An 18,445-nucleotide genomic window follows, 5' to 3' on the forward strand; every position below is an offset into this window, starting at 1 on the left:
TCCCTACTCTAACTGTGGGCAGGCAAGGCAGGCTGGAATGGCAACAATGAATGGGGACTCAGCCAGCTCCTGGCAACTAGAATGCGCCTTAACAAGACCACACTGCAGTAACAGGGGTCAGGGGCAGCCATGTTGAGTGTAGAGGGCACCTGCACCTAGCATTAATTTTAACATTACCCAGGGCATTTTAACCTCACAGGGCCTATACAACTACATTACAAGGGGGGACATCCTGAATTAGGGGAAGCAAAAAGCAAAACATTTCTGTGAAAAGGGCCAAGTCCAACAGAAGCCTAACCAAAATCACTGCATAATACTCCACTTTCCTACAATAATAACTTAAAGCGTTAGAGTGGTGTTGCATTTTTAATATTACACTTGAGTAGCGATAACACACCAGAATGGGGAAAGGAATTTAGAAGCAGTCTTGCAAATGCTAAATATTATTTCAGTAGTAGCATAAATTGAGTTTATGTATGCTTTGAAGAAGAAAGTATCTAAGAACATGGCTTGATGTCTTGCCATAATCACTGTTATTGTGCTGTTGCAAGAATTATGTACAGTGCCTTATTGTTATGAATACATTGTATTTCCCTCTTTACATAACATATATAACATATAATGGTCTTTTTATCGCAAGGTTTTCTATGTGTAGTTATTCTGCTTTGTATTTTAATAGAGCTGTCAACTATGAAAGGGGTTTCTCCCTACTCAATGGTCTTTCTCTGGCAGCTCTGGAAGATACATGCTTTCTGTTAGCAGTGTGACAAGGAACCACCGGTGTTCCATACAACTCTTCAAAATCAACATAAGCCCTCACATTCATCCCATGGCAGAGGGCCCTTTACTTTCCATGAGAACCTGCTAGTGTGGCCGGCCGTTGCACTGAACGCAGAAGAGTAAGTTGAGTGGGCATATTGTTTGTTTGGCCCCACCATGAATAGGAATTTTCTAAAACCAATTCCCAAAGAAGGAGTTGGATTCACATAAATATAAAAGCAATGGCGCTGATGCTCAGGGAGCTTACAGCCTGATTCATGTACGGGCCGTTTTGCGTGTCCCTAATAGCGATTAATAGCGACTCGCTATTGAGGAAACGCAAAACGGCATTCATGTACTTTTCGGGGAAAAAATAGCGACTCGCACGCGGGCGCTAAAGCCGTTAGCGACCTACAAAAAACGCAGAAAAATCGCTATTTCCGGCTACCTGCGACCGGGATAGCGACTCGCAATCCCGATCGCACGGGATAGCGACTCGCAATCCCGATCGCACGGGATAGCGACTCGCAATCCCGTGCGATCGGGAATGCGAGTCGCAATCTCGCGGGAACTGGAAAACGGGAAGACGCATTTCGAGCACCGTGATGACATCACAACCAGGAAGCAGCCAAATCCCACCCCCAAACACCACAGTGACGCTATCAGTCGAGTGTTCACGACCGAAAGCTGCCGCTAAACCGCCGTTAGCGACTCCCGACCCCGCCGAAATAGCGACCGCCATGTCCGACGAACCCCAGCCAGGCCGCAGCAACAGCGCTGGCCGCAAGCGCAAACTGAAATTCTCCGAGCAGGAGCTGGAGAACCTTATAGAAGGGGTGGTGGCCAACCACGACCAGCTGTTTGGTGCCAACTCCCGGAGGGTCCCAGAGCAGGAGAAGAGGAGGATCTGGGTGGGGATTGCCTCCAGCGTCAACTCTGTGGGCGTTGCGGACAGGTCTCTGGAGGAGCTGAAAAAGCGGTGGTACGACCTCCGAGGGCGTGCCAAGGAGAGGGTGGCGGAGCGCCTTGGTGAGGCATCAGGCACCGGAGGTGGTGGACCGACTGTCCCACCCAACACCCCCCTGGAGGACCAGGTAGAGGACACCTTGGAGAGGGAGGCGTGTGTTGGCGTGACCCCTCTGGACTCCTCCCGCCCCACCCAAGACACCCAAGGTAAGTGGCATGCGACTGCGACCCTGTCCCCTATGACCGCCCCTGACCAAATAGGCTCACTCATTGGCCCTTAGTCATGCCTATGTTGTGCATCAGGAAATGCCCTGAAGCATTGTGGGAGACGTAGTATGTCCACAATGTAGTAGTACCACAATGCGGCCAGAAAGGTTCCAAAGTGCGCAAATACACAGCCACCCAGGGAATGACACCCAGCATGCATGTAACATCTGCACGTCTGACAGTCACATGCACCTAATGAGTATCCACTTACCCTCACAGGTGCGGGTGATAGCAGTGACAGCGAGAGGCTGCTGATCGATGAGGAGGCCCAGGAGGAGGAATCCCTACCTGATACCCAGCCACCAGCCCCTGCGGCAGCGCCAACACCAGCAGCCAGGCCCCCCACCTTACCTGCTGCAACATCTGCAGGCCCACCGGCTGCCAAGGCCAGGCCCCCCGCCTCTGCTGCTGCAACATCTGCAGGCCCACCGGCTGCCAAGGCCAGGCCCCCCGCCTCTGCTGCTGCAACATCTGCAGGCCCACCGGCTGCCAGAGCCAGGCACCCCACCAATGTGCCTCCAGTGCCTGCCGCACCTGCAACACCAGCTGCTACAACACCTGCAGCACGTCCAACAAGATCTGGGCCAGCCACATCCGCTACACAGCGGCCCAACAGCAGGCGGGGCAATGGGCATCTCCATGCCTGCATGAGCGTGGACCGGCGCATGCTCCGCATACACCAGCGCCAGTCGCAGCAGCAAGGAGCCATCCAGCTCCAGCTGCATAAGATAGGCCGCAATGTGGCGGGAGTCGGCGAGCGGATGGACCGCATGACGGCGGCCATGGACCGCATGACGGCGGCTATGGAGGACAACACTGCAGCGCTGGTGAAGCACCGCAGTGTTGCAAGCAGGCGCCACCACCAGCTGCTGAGCCGGCTGTCCACCTATAGTCGCTCCAATTATGTGTCAGCAAATGCCACCACCCAGCTTGCGCGGCGCTCGTTGACCCAGCAGCACCAACTGGTCCAGTGCTGCGAGGACATTACCCGGGTGCTGGAGCACTTGACCACCGCCGTCACCGCACTGCATGCACCTGTGCTACCGGCCATTGTGGGGGGAGATGATGCGAGTGAGGGTGCCTCCAGTGTCAGCAGCCACTCTGCCACGCAGGCCCCCCCACCTAGGCGCAGCACCAGGGCTACGCCTGGTACAGCTGCCCAGGATGAGGAAGAGCCTCACAGGCGCCTGGGAATTGTGCGCCGGAGGCGCCAATGACATTGTGTCAGGGACACAGGCGCAGGCTGAAGCTAAGCCTGCCATGAACCGTCTCATGCAGTATGCATGAATACTGCATTTTGTAAATAGTTGTTACCATGACCCTTTTTTCTTGTGATTCAAACAAATACATTTATTTTGCTGCACACATACGCCTTGTGTAATCATTACAGTTTGCATGCAATTGTGATATGTGGGGTGGGGGAAGGGGGTGGGCTAGAAATTGTTAGCTGTGATGTGGTTGCGACGTCTGTGGCCTTCAGCTGGGTTCTCCCCGCGTGCATGGTGCGCATGTGCTGGTGGCCGGTCGTCCCCCTCAGATTCACTGCCTGAGATGTCAACTGGTATCCGGCGCTTGGTTGCAATGTTATGAAGCATTGCACAGACAGCCACAATGCGGCAGCACGCTGCAGGACTGTAATACATGGCCCCACCTGTCTTGTGCAGTATACGGAACCTGCTCTTGAGCAGGCCAAATGTCCTTTCAATACAGTTCCTTGTCCGGATGTGCACAACATTGTAGCGGCGTTGCTGAGGTGTGGCAGGGTTGAGGTAAGGGGTCAGGAGGTATTCCCGTAGGGCGTAGCCACTGTCACCTGAATGAGAGGAGCAGATGTTGATTGCCTGTGCAGCGCAGTTACTTCATAGCAATGTAACATTGTCGACAAAGTGTACTTACCAAGTAGGTGTCCTTCCCCAAACTCTCCCCTGATCAGTCGTGTGTGGAGTCCGCTGTGCCTGAAGATAAAGGAGTCATGGGTACTCCCTGGGTACTGGGCCACAATGTCAGTGATGATGGTCTTGGCATTGCAGACCATCTGTATGTTGAGGGAGTGGTACGACTTCCTGTTGCGGTACATATACTCCGTGCCAGCTGGTGGGCAGATGGCGACGTGGGTACAGTCTATGCAGCCAAGGACATGGGGAAAATGGGCAACATTATAAAATTGTAGTTTTGTGAGGTCCAAATCCTGTTGGCTCGTGGGAAAGGTGATGTGCCGGTGGAGCTGGCTGAGCATGGCGTCAACAAAAGTGTGGAGGCAGCGTGACATGGTGGGCTGGGATATCCCCCCAGCAGCGGCTACTATGCCCTGGAAACTGCCGGATGCCAGGAGGTGCAGGCTGCACAATACCTGCACATGTGTGGGCACAGAATTGTTTCGCCTTGTTGGGTGCTGCATGATGGGGTCGAGTTCTTGTATCAGCCAGGTGATCATTTCCCCATTCAGCCTGTATTTAGCATAAATCTGTTCTCTGGTTTGCCCCAGCAAGGTGACCCGCTGCCGGTAAATCCTTGCCTGCCTCATGCGTCTCCTCCGTGCTGCTCGCTGTAGCCTTCGCCGCCTCACCACCATGTACATCCCAGGCATTGTGGAACGCCTATTGCTGCTGCTGAATGTCCTTATGTGTGATTGGTCAGGCCTGGACCTGTTGGTGATTGGCTAACAGTTTTTCAAATTTTGGTTAATCATGGCTTTTATGGTTACCACCTGCTTTGAGTTGTCCTTAAATTGCGCCGCGCAAACGTGCGATTTAGCGCTTTTTCGCTAATGTATTTCTTTCATGAATGCCGATTGAGACAATATTGCGTTTCGCTATTCAATTCGCAGATTCCGTGGTTGGTCGCTATTTCAGTATCGCTAATGCTCGACTTCCCGGAGTCTGCGACTATTACAGCGTAATCGCTATTCCGCTCGCTATTATTTTTTAGCGATTTCGCTATTTCGTACTTGAATGCCGATTCCGTGTTTTGCACCCGCAATTGCGTTTTCGCAGCCATTGCGGGCGCTATTTCGCTTCATGAATCAGGCTGTTTGTCCCTGGGCAACTTGGCCAATGATTGATTTTCCTACCCAGGACCGTCATTCCTTAGCACAGTAGTCCAGAGCAGGGAAATCCAGTGTGGTAGCCATGTTGTAGCAAATAAACCTGCTGGCCCAGGTCCGGACGGGCTGTCACATCAAGGGTTTTTGATGATGAAGCCAGATGTTTCTAGTGGTGGAGCTAGCTGAGGCTCTACTGTTGAAACCCTGCCCCTCCCCAACCTCTAAATGAAGGTGGTGGAAGGGGCATGTACTAATGTTTGCCAGATGCCCTACATTTGCCAACTATTAAGTGAATGCCTCAATATTTGAAATCTAGTCCTTGTGCTTAGGGCAGTAACTACAATAATGACTGAATTCCTGCTCTTTACTCTCTGGGCGTTCTGCATCATTCCTCCAGGTTATTTACCAAGCTGTGTGGTATTTTACAGTACATACCTGTGACCCTGAGTGTCTACCTCTCTTCAGTTGGGGAGTCGGTGCCCGTGGCACCAGGTAGCAGTGGGATCCTAGTGTCACCCAAAGTACTCTATCCCTCATCACCAGAGTGAAGTTAGTTTCCGTCCTGGTTCATTTGCTTTGTCCCAAGAAGAAGCAACACCTCGTAACCATCACAACTATTCAGACAGGATGGGTCAGTGAATTAAACCCTCATCACTGAGCTATGGGGTGGCCTGCCGGTTCTGAGTCAGCATTCCATCCTTCCAAAATCAGTAACTGGAATACCATTTAATTAGAAAGCATAAAAACATCTCTTATTAATAGTTGTTAGAAGCAATAGAATTATTTCATGAAGTGACATATATGAATAACAATTTATTATTAGCAAGTTCACTGCCTCATCATGGGACCCATTTTGTTGGAGTGTGTATATTCACTCTGGATAACATTTCCCGACGGGTGGGTGGGGGTGGATTCGGTATACGAGGTCACAGTCTGCAGTTTTGTTGCCAGCATATTTGCATATAGCATTAGCTAGAGTTATATGTTATTCTTTATTTGTATTTCCTCTTTTTTAGGCACAAATCATGGTTGTTTGCCTATCCTACACCATTGCTAACAGTATACACGGGGCTGCTATATAGCATCCTCGGATACTGGGGCCTACTGCCCAGTTCTTCCTGGAGAGAGGGGAGGAACATACCTTTTCAGTCACTTCCGTTTCCCTGAGAGGCACACCTACCAGCCAGTCAAATGATGCGTAGTATAGTGGAGCACGCCTGCCAGAGCCTCCTTTATCGGCCCAAGAGAGGGGCGTCTGTCACAGCATCTTGTTTTCTCTATATCCAGGACAGTATTTGATTTGTACAGAAATATATCTGGGGCCCCAAAGTTTTTCTTAGGGCCCCACACCCAGCCTGGCTGGCTTAATGCTTGGGTTGCTGAATACCAGGGATGCCTAGTCCTGATCCCACCCACTGCCTCTGTACCCCACCGCCCTTCACTTCTTGTATCTTTATCTCACTTTTTCAGGTTCTTTTTATCTTTTATGCGTTTGCATTTACTTTCATGCCTTTCTCTTCCTCATTCTTTCTCCCTTTTAGGCCTTTAGCTCTCTTTAATTTAATTTAATTTAATTGTAGGTTTATATAGCGCTAGAATCAACTCCCGGAGGAGTATTTCCGCGCTTCGACCGCTGGGGAACCCGTCCTGGCTCACCCTGAGAGATGGTCCCTAATGGGTATCTCTAAGGTGCGACCAAGCATCCCCGGCGGTCTGGGGGGCCGTTGTGAAGATGAGGCAAGCTAATGCCCAGAGTTGCCGAGTGTGGTCCCTGACTGGAGTAGGCACCGAGGCGAGAATTATCGAGCCCGCTGACCCTGGTCCACGACCCTGCCGCGTCGGGAATCAAACCCTGGTCCCGGGGCGTCCTCTGCTTACGGGTCTGCCGCCTCTAACCAGTGAGCCACACCACTTGCAGGTTCTTTTTTATCTTTTCTCCCTTTGCATTTACTTTCCTGCCTTCCTCTTCCTCATCCTTTCTCACTTTTCTGCCTTTAGCTCTCTTGCGCTAGGTCAAACTCTGACAATGAAACATATGTCCCAATGCCCAACGAGTGCCACTGCTCCCAATCTCCAATCACCAGCACGTGTTAAGCAGTTAGGGTGGGAGTTCTATGCTAAACGCATTCCCTAAACACACAGCAACCCCCCAACCCTGTATAGATCTTGCACCCAGATCACCGAAGCCTTTTAGGGCTCAGCTCCTGAAGGAGGTGCAGCATGGCCTGCGCAATAACCCTATAGAACATGGGCAACAAGTATATGAAGTACCTTCTTATGGGGAATAAGATTTAACTATCTGAATATATTCCCACCACTGTGATGTAAATTGCATGCATTCATTTGACTGTGCATGTTCATTAGCACCTGTGCAATGTACAGGGCCCTATAAAAATGAGCAACGACTATTTCTCTTGTAGTCACTGATTGAAGTTATTCAAGTAGGTAGATAGACTCAGCATTTGTACCAATATATCTCATTTAGGCCCACTAAGAATTCAATGGGAAGGAACATTTAATTATTTACTAGAAAATCCTGCTTTTCATATTAATTCGAACATTTTCCAGTCTGCTGGCTTATTTCCACCGCATGAAAGGTGAGAGACTCACACTTCTGTTTACTTTGTGGCAGCGAGGTTGCAGTGCCCCAGGTCTTTCGGTTCTCGTGATGGTTGCCTTGGCAGACAAGTTAGGGCCAGGAGGCAAGGTTAAACATTATTTACCTTCAGTGTATTTCCCTTTGAATGTTAGAGGTTTGAGCAGCAGCCTCCAATTACTGACACGCCATAAAGTAACACAATCAATGAGTTACAGAACACATATAAATGCAGCTGTGTTATTGTAGTTATTGACGCAGTTCAAAATGTTAATGACTACAATCTTATGCAGAAATGTCCAGCATGAGGACCCTTCTTCCTTTTCTCTGTCCTATTTTGCTGTCACAGATCGCAGCACCCGAGAGTTTCAAGCCTGAACAGTGGTATGGGCAGCACATAGGTAGGTAGAGCTAAGGACCATTTGTTTTCTGTGCATGTTGTCCAGGGATTACCCAGGCAAACAACCAATCTCATTGGCTAGTCCCGTTTTCCTGTTAAAACCGGTTTTCACTGGATCCGGTCTGTAGTATAATTTCAGTTCGTTTCAGTTGCATCTTAGAACATACTGCTAGTGGGTGTCAAAATAAGCTTATTTGTTTCACCTGCTTCAATTAACCTGGATAATTCCCTTTACTTTACTTTCCAGCTGGGTGTGTAGGGTTAAATATTTTTATACAGTGGCCAGACCGTGAAAATGAAGGTTGATATCTTATATACCACTTTTTTTTATACTAAATTATGCATTTTTTCATGGGCAGTATAGTATGTAGCGTGCGTTGGCCATTTCACTGTGGAATTTTCTCAACCTGTTTTATGGAACAAACTGGGCTGCCAAGTTTATGCCAATAACATACAGTTTGGCATGCAAACAGCCATCATAGGCTTAGGGAATTGCAGTGTTTTTTTTAATCTAGGCATTATGTTGTATGATTTGGAGATTGCATTGTTTCTGTAAGCGGCAGAGGTCTATGGGCGAGAGACTTTGTATGACAAGAAAAGTCGCGCTACCCTGTTCCTGTTTATGTTCTTTTCTGGCCTGTCCTATGCTCTTCCAGCGGTGGACTTACGTAACACGGAGTCCACTGAAGGTGCTCCATATTTTGGGATATTTAAGAGCAAAGAACAAGGTTCTACGTGCAATAGACAAATCCACAGTGTATAGTCAATAGTAACTATTAGCTTTCTGGTTGAAGCATATTGTGGGCTTATCAGGTGTTGCATTGTGTGGGACAATTGTGCTCTGTAATATTGTGAAGAAAAATATAGGATTAGCCTAAACAATTCTATGGACGATTTCATAGTCTATAGGCCAGCTTTCCTGTGTTGGCTGCAGTTTTGAGAGGGCCTTCTTTTGTACCTACAAGCTGGCGTCAAGCAACCTACAGCTCTTTTCTTTTACAATGTGTTGTCCTAAATAACAGTGATCCTTACCTTCCCTCCATATACCTATGAAGGGTGCTATGTGGGTGGCATCATGTTACAAAAGTGGTGTGTGATTGAGAAAGCACGTGCACAAATTTGTGGCTTGTCTTCAAGTTCTCGTTGTTCATGAACTTATATATGACAGCCGGCATACTGATGCCCTTGGAGTAGACACCCTAAAGACATCTGTCAAGTTGTAAAAGTATGCCTCTGCTTCCCTGTTGTTCTAGCTGTCTTAGTACCAAAGGCCCACTATTTGTGCTGAGTCTGTCAACTAGCAGGCCTTGATTATGGGAATCTGAGTTCAATCCACATTCCATTGACCCATTGTAGCCACCTCCTCTTCTGGTTTCCACAATGCTCACTAAGAAGGTAGAAAAGCTTGGCAAGATGTGGTTTATAATAAATAGAGTTGTAACATTCCTTTCTAACTAAGTACAGCTACCCCCAAAGAGGGGCTAGCTGATCCCATTCAGACTGTAGGATCTCCTTCATCTGGATTTTTGAATGAGATTTCGTTTATCACAACAGAGAGATGTTGCTGTTTCCCCCAAGGCCAGTAACAGGACTCTAGAGAGGATACATTGTTATGACCTACCCTAAGTGAAGAGGAAGCAGTCCTTCTTGGTGAGTGGAGAAGATCAATTCCCTGACCAGAAGGACAAAGATCAAGGTCCAGCTGACTAAAGTCTGACCAACAAACACCAATGTGTGAGATGGTCTCCTCCCGGTACTACCACTGCCATTCAAACATGGAGACCTTTAAAGATCTGCATGCTATTTAACTTTTGCATTGAGTTCCTGGAACATGGCTCACCCAATAGCACATTCACTTCACCAATATGCCAGTGATGGACAGATATGCCTATAATGATCTTATTTTTTCAAATTTTTCTTGGCATTAAAGCAGTATGATAGCGTTTGTGTACAAAGTGTCATCAACTTTTTTGGTAGACTTATTGAGACACTGCGTACACATCATCCAGACTGTAAGTTTGTGGGCTACCTAAATGTGGAAATTATTCTCATTAATTTTGGAAAACTGCAATCTCAGAACACAACCTTGATCAAAGCCATACAACCAAACGGCTTTGTTCCCTTTCTTTGCCCTCTTATCAAGACTGTAGATTACTCTACTGACTCTTTATTCTCCTTTAATGAACACATTCACAAGACAATCCAGTTCACTTAAAACAGAAGCTCCTTTGAAAGTAAAAGACTTATTCCAGACTATAACTTCCCATCAACCATGCAAATTCATGTTCTTTCTCACTTCAGGGGAGTTCCTGTTCTGTTAATGTTATTCAGTTTCTACTATGAACAGCTTCCTCCCTTTAGAAATGTGATTCAAGCAGTAGACATCCAGAGACAGATTTACTAACAAGACACTTAACGCAATGCAGCAAGGCAACGCATTGTGTTGCGTGACAGGGAGAGTGCAGGAATGCACCACAAAGACTAAGATATGCGCCATAGTGCAAGGGTGCCTCCGTTACAGCCAGGATTGTTTGTGTGCAGGAAGGTACACCTTCCTGCACGAAAACAATCCTCTGAGGCTTTTTCCTCTTTCTGGAAAGAGGAACAAACGAGAGAAATAAGCATACTTTTCCTCATTAGACATCACCTGGGAAGGCGTAGTATTTTAATGCATTCCCAGCTTTACTAGTCTTAGTGCATCTGGGAATGCACCAAAATCCATGGGTGGATGCTTGGGAACACCCACACTCCACCCATTGAATGCCTTTCCACGGCAAAGTAAAGCAAGTAATGCAAGGCAGCAACTTGTGCTGCCTTGCATTACTCTGTGCAGAGCCATGCAAGGTGACCTTGCTTGGCTTAGTCAATCTCACTAAGCCCCTTGAATTGCCTTGCTCGCATTTGCGTGACGCAATGGCAAAGGCTTTGTAAATACCAGTGTCCCCTTAGTTTTTCTTGCAGCCCTCCTCATCATTAGACTGTTTTGAAGGGAAACAAAGGGCTGGGGTCCATTTATGAGTTTGAATTGTAGGAGCAGCTGGTCATAATTCTAAGTGGCACCCTTTGCTGAAATCAAGGATTGGTGTGATAAAAAGTATCAAACATGTAAGTTTGAAAATAACTTTTATCCATCTCTTATAGGACTGCACAGAAAGGAAATTGTTCATGCAATTGTTTAATCTAATGCTTTTTTCCCTTAATTATATTACAGAGCACAATTATTACACACAATGCCTGTTAAACCCACAATATGTTTCAACAGTCTGGCAAAATGGCGTTGACTACAGTACGTAAAATGAGTAGGTGACCCTGAGAGATTGCTTGAATACCTGAGAGGGTATGCTGTCATTACTTCGCAGGCTATACATCAGAAATCATTGTGAAAGAGCGCAGGCTCACCTGCTGAACATACTCACCTGGGCTCATATATCTCTATATACATTAAACAGGTAAACCTACACTCAATCAATTGGGGTTTTTACCATTTGGATTTTATACCATTTATCTTACCAATCCAAGTCACCGATACCTAAAGTCCTAAAGGATCAAAGGAGTTAGAGAGAAAATAGGTAGCAATAATAACATTTAACATTTCATAAATAACCACAAACTCGGGAAAGGTTTAAAATCTTTATCTAAGTAAAAATCTTTTGAAAAATTCAAAACATGAAAACTCAAATTAATTTCTTATTCTGTTTAGACTAATGCAGAATTTTAAAACATAAGCATTTCAAATGATTTGGAGAGAAAATGTCGTTAAGCATTTAAAAAGAGGGTGGGTAAAAGAAAGGAAAACAGTACAATGACAATCCCACACTTAATAGTTACTACAAACCCACACTTAATAGTTACCACAAACCCACACTTAATAGTTACCTATTTCGGTGTGATGACCAACCCTGGTCATAGGCTGAGTCAAAGAAATAGAATCCCAAAGTTCAGGTGCCAGCAGAAATTAACAGGTGCAAGCCAGAATCAGGACAGGTTACGGACCAAATCGGATCAGGATAGGACCACCACAGGCTAAGACCAGCACCACAGTTAAAGTTCAAAATGCCAGCATTGTAAACCCTCTCTGCAGCTAACAGTCGAACCCCGATTAGGTCAACGATCTCCTCCCCAGAACCCCAATTGGGTTATCGAATCTTCTGACAGAGTGCTCCGCCAGCAACTCTGCTCCCGATCACCTATTGAGTGCGTTAGGTCAGTGACAGGTCAGCTATTCAGACAAGTCGGCCAATCTAGCTAGCTAAGCCTACCCTAGTTATACTATTTTTTAGGTCAGTGTACCACCCCCAAATGTTGCAAATGTGTGAATCCCACAATTTTATTGGACAAAGAACGAGGAGTAGCCATCACACCATACTTTTATAGAAGCAACTTGTCAATCATGTATTCAAGTCGTTCCCTCCCATAACTTTATCTACCCATGTTCTTTATTCCTCCCGGTAGTGAAATGTATCAATGATTATTTTAAAACAATTTTATCAATTCAGCTTCCTTCAGCAAGGCAAGGAGTGCACTCTTCTCTGCCTTCTATGTCCGTCTTGGCCATGATTCAAGGCTACCGCTTCTGTGGCTTCCGGACGTTTGTCGCACAGGCGCAGTTTCTCCAAAGATGGAGTTCAGCAAAGCGTTTAGGCCCGTAATTTTTGGTAACATGAAAAAATGAAAAAGAAACAGTTTTAGAAACACAGAATAAATGAATGCACTGTATACTATTTCTTTCTACTCTATTCCCATTATTTTATTTTAACTATTGAGTTAGATATTAAGCAAAAACAAACAGCTTAGCAAAGCAGCGATGCAAGCTTCTTACACATTAGGACACATAACAACCATCTTAGTTCTATTGCGCAGAAGCAAAGGTTTTCCCACCAAGCATGAAACGTAGCAGCACCCATATTAGTGCCAGCGGATTATAGTTAGTAAAAGCACATTGACAAGCTTCCCTTAGATATCTAATATGATGTGTAATGCAATATTAATAAGACAAAACATGTTAGTTAGTACATTAATATTATTATTGAGAGGGTTGAGTACGAGCAAGTCACTTTACGTGTGAAACCTTGCTCCATCAATTGCATTCCTGGTCTTATATCAGGAGTCATTACATCGTAGCTAAATTGTACTACTTTTATATTGGTAGTACATTAAGTAAGGAATTATTCACAAAGTTAACTGTTGGCTCTACACTAACACACACAAACACTAACACACATAAACACTAACACACACAAACACTAACTAACACACACACACACACACACACACAACACACACACACACACACACACACACACACACACACACACACACACACACACACACACACGCACGCACACACACACACACACACACACACACACACACACACACAAAAAAAAAAAACTGGGTATTTATAGTTAGGACCCAGTTTCTTTGGGAAATTGATTTCTTGTTTTGCTGAAAACGTTGGCATTGATTGAGGAATCTTAGTGAACCTCATCCCACTAGGCCTGAGTAAAATTATTTTTTTGTAATACATAAAATATATTGGGGAGGAGTGTGTTTCTGTAAAGTTTAAATATGTTTCATATATATAGGGCAAGGTGTATTGAAGAATGAGTGGGTGTATACGTGTCTGAATGGATGATTTAGTAGGTGCGTGACTGACTCTATAAGTGAGTGATTAAACGTATCTTACTGAATGCATGGGTTAGTGACTAAACTGTGTGAATGTCTGTATCCGTCTGTCTGTTGGTGTGTAAGCGGCTCCATGGGTTTGTGAATAGCTACATTAGTGTCTATATGGGTTATTGATTGGTTGTCTGAGTATCTGTATGGGTGCCTGAGTGTTTGTGTGGGTGGGGTGTGTGTGACTCTGTGCTTAGATGTGTGAGCGGGTGATTCACTGGGTGCATGTTTTCAAGAGTGCATCTGTGATGTACTGTATGGGTGGGTGGGTGAGTGTGTGTATGGATGTGTTAGTGAGTGAATGTAAATCTCAATGGTGCATGTGTGAGTAACTACATATGTGAAAGGCAGTATTTATGTGTGTTGGAGTATGTAAATGGCTATACGTGAGAGTGTGATTGTGAGAGTGGCTGTATAGATGAGTGTGTGCTTGTATCAGTGATTGTATAAGAGCGTAAGAATGTGCTAGTATTTGTATGAGTGATTGAGCTTGTGTGTGTATACTGTATAGGTGAGAAAATGGCAGTGTGATTAATTATTTCATGACTGACTAGGTGTGTGAGTACCTCTATGGATGAGTGGCGATGTGTGAATGTCTATATAGGTTTAAGAGTGCATATGATAGTCCTGTATTGAGTGACTATAAGTACGAGTGACTGTACGGGTGAGTGAGTGGATGTGTGTGTAAACCTAAGAATCAGTGAGTGTGTATGTAGTTATTGGTGTCGGAGTGTATATGGTTTTGAGAATGCAGTCTGTAATTTAGAGTGGGTGTATCAAAGGTTTTATTAGGGTGTGAGAAGATGCATCAAAATATCTTAAGGATGATGTCATCAGTGATGTCATTTGAGATGTCATCAGTGATGTCACTGACCATGTCATGAGTCATGTAATATGTGACATCATCAGCAGTGCATTTCGGGGGCGCGAGTTATAGTTAGCTGAACTAACTATTCCGGTGAATTTCTATGGTTTTGTATGAGTGAAATGTCCAACTAACTATAACTTTCCCTAAAACCTTTGTTTTTTTCAGGGAATTTCTAAGGTTTTTTAAACGCTAATTTCTAACTATAACGTGCCTGAAACCTATGGTTTTTTCAGTGAATTTCTAAGGTTTTTTAAATGCTAATTTCTAACTATAACGTGCCTGAAACCTATGTTTTTTTCAGTGAATTTCAATGGTTTTTCAAATGTTAGTTTCTAACTATGACTACAGAGCTAGGACATGTGAAGAAAGAAGAAAAAACACGCAGAAAAAAGCAAAAGAAATGCAGAAAGATGAAACAGAATTCCACAAAGACGAAGAAAAGTGCAGAAAGAAGCAAGACATGCAGCAAAAACCAACAGAGGAGCAGAAAGAGGCCTTGTTGCAAAATCATCCTGTGCTCACAACTTTTTCAGACGGGTACTGGTGGTAACTGACTCTGACTAACCAGGCCTAGAGCCAGTGCTAGGGTAAAATACACTTAGAATACAGTGAAAACACCTACATACAATATGGAACAATATACGTTGGGGTACCCCTGTGATTAGCGTGACCTCCTCTGTAAGGCTCTAGTACATAATAGGGCAGGGGGATTAAAACTATCTCTTAAAATGCACTACGAGGCGTATTTGCACTGTGGTTTGCACACATGTCACATCAGCCCCGCCCCCTCCCTTCACCACTGTGCAAACGTGACCTGTGGCGCGTTTTAAGTTGGGAGATAAAGTCCCCTTGAATCCTGAGGGTCCCTGGGGTCCAACTAGCTCACCAGGTACCTCCAGTAAGGTGTCAAGGGGCGTGGCCTCTGAACACCTCTCTGCAACGCAGCTCCCTGGCGCATACTGGAGGTTCATGGTGGGCTAGTTGGCTCCCAGGGACCCCCAGAATTCAAAGGGAATTAGTTCCCCATCTTACAACAAGCCAGGAAGGCATTTGTAGAGTGCTGCATGGAGGGGGCATTGCTTCCAGCACAATGCCGTTTTTTAAAACCTTTTATTTTGGCCCGGGGACCCCATCCCCCAGGACCGGCCCAATCCATTGGGCACCGTGGGGAGGTCCCCAATCCTCCCACGGCCCCACCGGCTCCCACCGGCGTAGCTAGGGGGGGCGAGGGGGGCGGTCCGCCCCAGGCGGCACCATTTCTCAGGCGGCCGTGGCACGGGAGGCCCTTTGCGGCCACAAACCACTGAAACTAATCCAGGCCGGTGAAATGACAGAGGTGTCGCCTAGCAGCTAAGTCCAGAAATTAGTTAATTAGTCCTGACTTCTACACTTGGTTAACTGTGGGATACTGGACACACCGTGACCGCTAAATTTCCTGGTTCTCCAGAATTTGACAAGTCCGACTGTCAACTTTAAAGCTATGCAAAAAAAAACATAACTGAAATGGAAACAGAACGCCCTGGAGCTTTTCTCCTTGTCACCTGCAGAACCAAGACACGCATAGGCTTTATTGTCAAACGACTCATACAGCATGCTTTGTCGGGTCTGCCTCATAGATTATGCACTATTCTGCTGTAATGCTGAGGATTGGTCCAGAGCTGAAAGCAGCAGCAGCGTCATTAAAAGATGACAATGAACTGTGACATACACTGCCTGCCACTGTGCACCAAACAGCGGGCGTGCTCTTTTTGCCCAATACAAACGAAATGCAAAGACACATCTGATACAGGTATTAATAAAAAAACACATCTCACCAGTTTCTGCAAGGAACGTATGAAGAGAAGCTTGAGAAAGGGCAGTTGTAAAGTGGAAACTACTAAACATACATGCTATGGCAGCCAGGGGACCCAATGCCGCACCACGTGGAGAAGTCACTGTAACAATATAACCCAAATGCCCACCCCTAAAGGCCAGCTGCTCATTAGCTATACCTTAGAAACATTTCAAACTAAAAAGAGAGGCAATAATCAAATGTGTATATAAATAGACAACCCAAAGTACGACTAATAGATCCTATCATAGCAAGGGATTCTGCTTCCTTCACACGCGCCCTCGACCTCTCCCGCCATTCTTCGAGAGGGGACAGAAAAGTCAGCGACCAGGATGTGCTGCGGCTTGGGTTTACCTTCCAGGCCCGATTGTAAATAGAGGCGTGTCATGGAGAGCTAAATGCTCTCTGCACACGAGTACACATAGACCAGCGAACACACATACATTCAGATATATGAGCACACATACACAGTGACCTGTGCACACTCATACACGCAGACATGTACGTACACATGCACACAGACATATGCGCACACTTACACACAGACCTGTGCGCACACATGCACAGAGACCTGTACGCACATGTGCACATAGACATATGCACACACTTACACACAGACCTGTGCACACAAGTACACACAGATGTACATACAGTCATATGCACACATGTACACATAGACCAGCGAACACACATACATTCAGATATATGAGCACACCTACACGTAGACCTGTGCGCACACATACTCACAGACCTGTGCACACGCGTACACATAGACATATGCGCACACTTACACAGAGACCTGTGCACACAACTACACCTAGACATATGCGCACACTTACACACCGACCTGTGCACACAAGTACACACAGATGTGCATACAGTCATATGCACACATGTACACACAGACATATGTACCCATGTACACACAGACCTGTGCGCATACATGCACACAGACATATGCGCACACATACACAGTGACCTGTGCACACTCATACACGCAGACCTGTGAATACACATGCACACAGACATATGCGCACAATTACACACAGACCTGTGCGCACACATGCACAGAGACCTGTAGGCACACGGGCACATAGACATATGCACACACTTACACACAGACCTGTGCACACAAGTACACACAGATGTACATACAGTCATATGCTCACATGTACACACAGACCTTTGTGCACGCATGCACACAGACATATGAGCACAAATGAGGAAACGTTTATAAACAGAGTTGAAGTGAAAATAAAGATTCCTGAGGAGCTCAAACCGTGTCTGTTTTATGGCTGGGACTTGATAACTAGGCAAAAGCAGCTCTATCTCCCTGCTAAAAAAAGTGTTGATGCCATTTTTCAGGATCATGCAAATTACAAGAAATCGCGAGGCAACACAGATAACAAGGAGTATGCAGTGAACAAAGTGGTTGCTGGAATTAAGGAATACTTTAACGTGATGCTCGGCACACAGCTGCTGTACAAGTTTGAGGGGCCACAGTATGCAGAAATTCAGGCTGATCATCCAGATGCACAGATGTCACACGTCTATGGAGCACCTCACCTTTTAGGACTGTTTGTCCGTATTGGTGCAATGCTTGCCTACACACCTCTGGATGAGAAGAGTCTGGCTTTATTATTGAACTATTTGCATGATTTTCTGAAGTACCTTGCAAAGAATGCGCTAGTATTGTTCAGCACAGGTAACTATGAAGTTGCATCTCCTGGACCCACCCCTGCCTGCCATAGACCCTGCTTGGAGCGAGTGAGGTAAGAGGTGAGCAGCAGCAGATTCAGAGGGGTGGGTGGCTGAGTCTGTGGCTCATCCATGATAGCTGCCAAGGTTTCAGATTGCTATGTGTGGCACTTTCAGAATTTCATTGTAATTATGAGTGACATTTCAACGTCTAGAAGTCACACTTTCTCAGGGGAAAAAATTAAAATCCCTCATGTATGTGCATGTAACTCGCATGATCGAGGTAACTATTAGCAGCAATACTACGTGTCTCTCGGACATCTTTCAAGTGCTCATCGGCC

The 18,445-nt window shown here is 46.0% G+C and overlaps 1 pseudogene; it reads left to right on the top strand.

The window, feature by feature from the left end:
• The first annotated feature begins 17,615 nt into the window (after window positions 1-17,615).
• Window positions 17,616-18,182, top strand: LOC144820219 (mortality factor 4-like protein 1 pseudogene; annotated as a pseudogene).
• Window positions 18,183-18,445: the final 263 nt, after the last annotated feature.

This window comes from Lissotriton helveticus, chromosome 2_1, assembly GCF_964261635.1.
Source record: "Lissotriton helveticus chromosome 2_1, aLisHel1.1, whole genome shotgun sequence".
NCBI classification, from domain to species: Eukaryota; Metazoa; Chordata; class Amphibia; order Caudata; family Salamandridae; genus Lissotriton; species Lissotriton helveticus.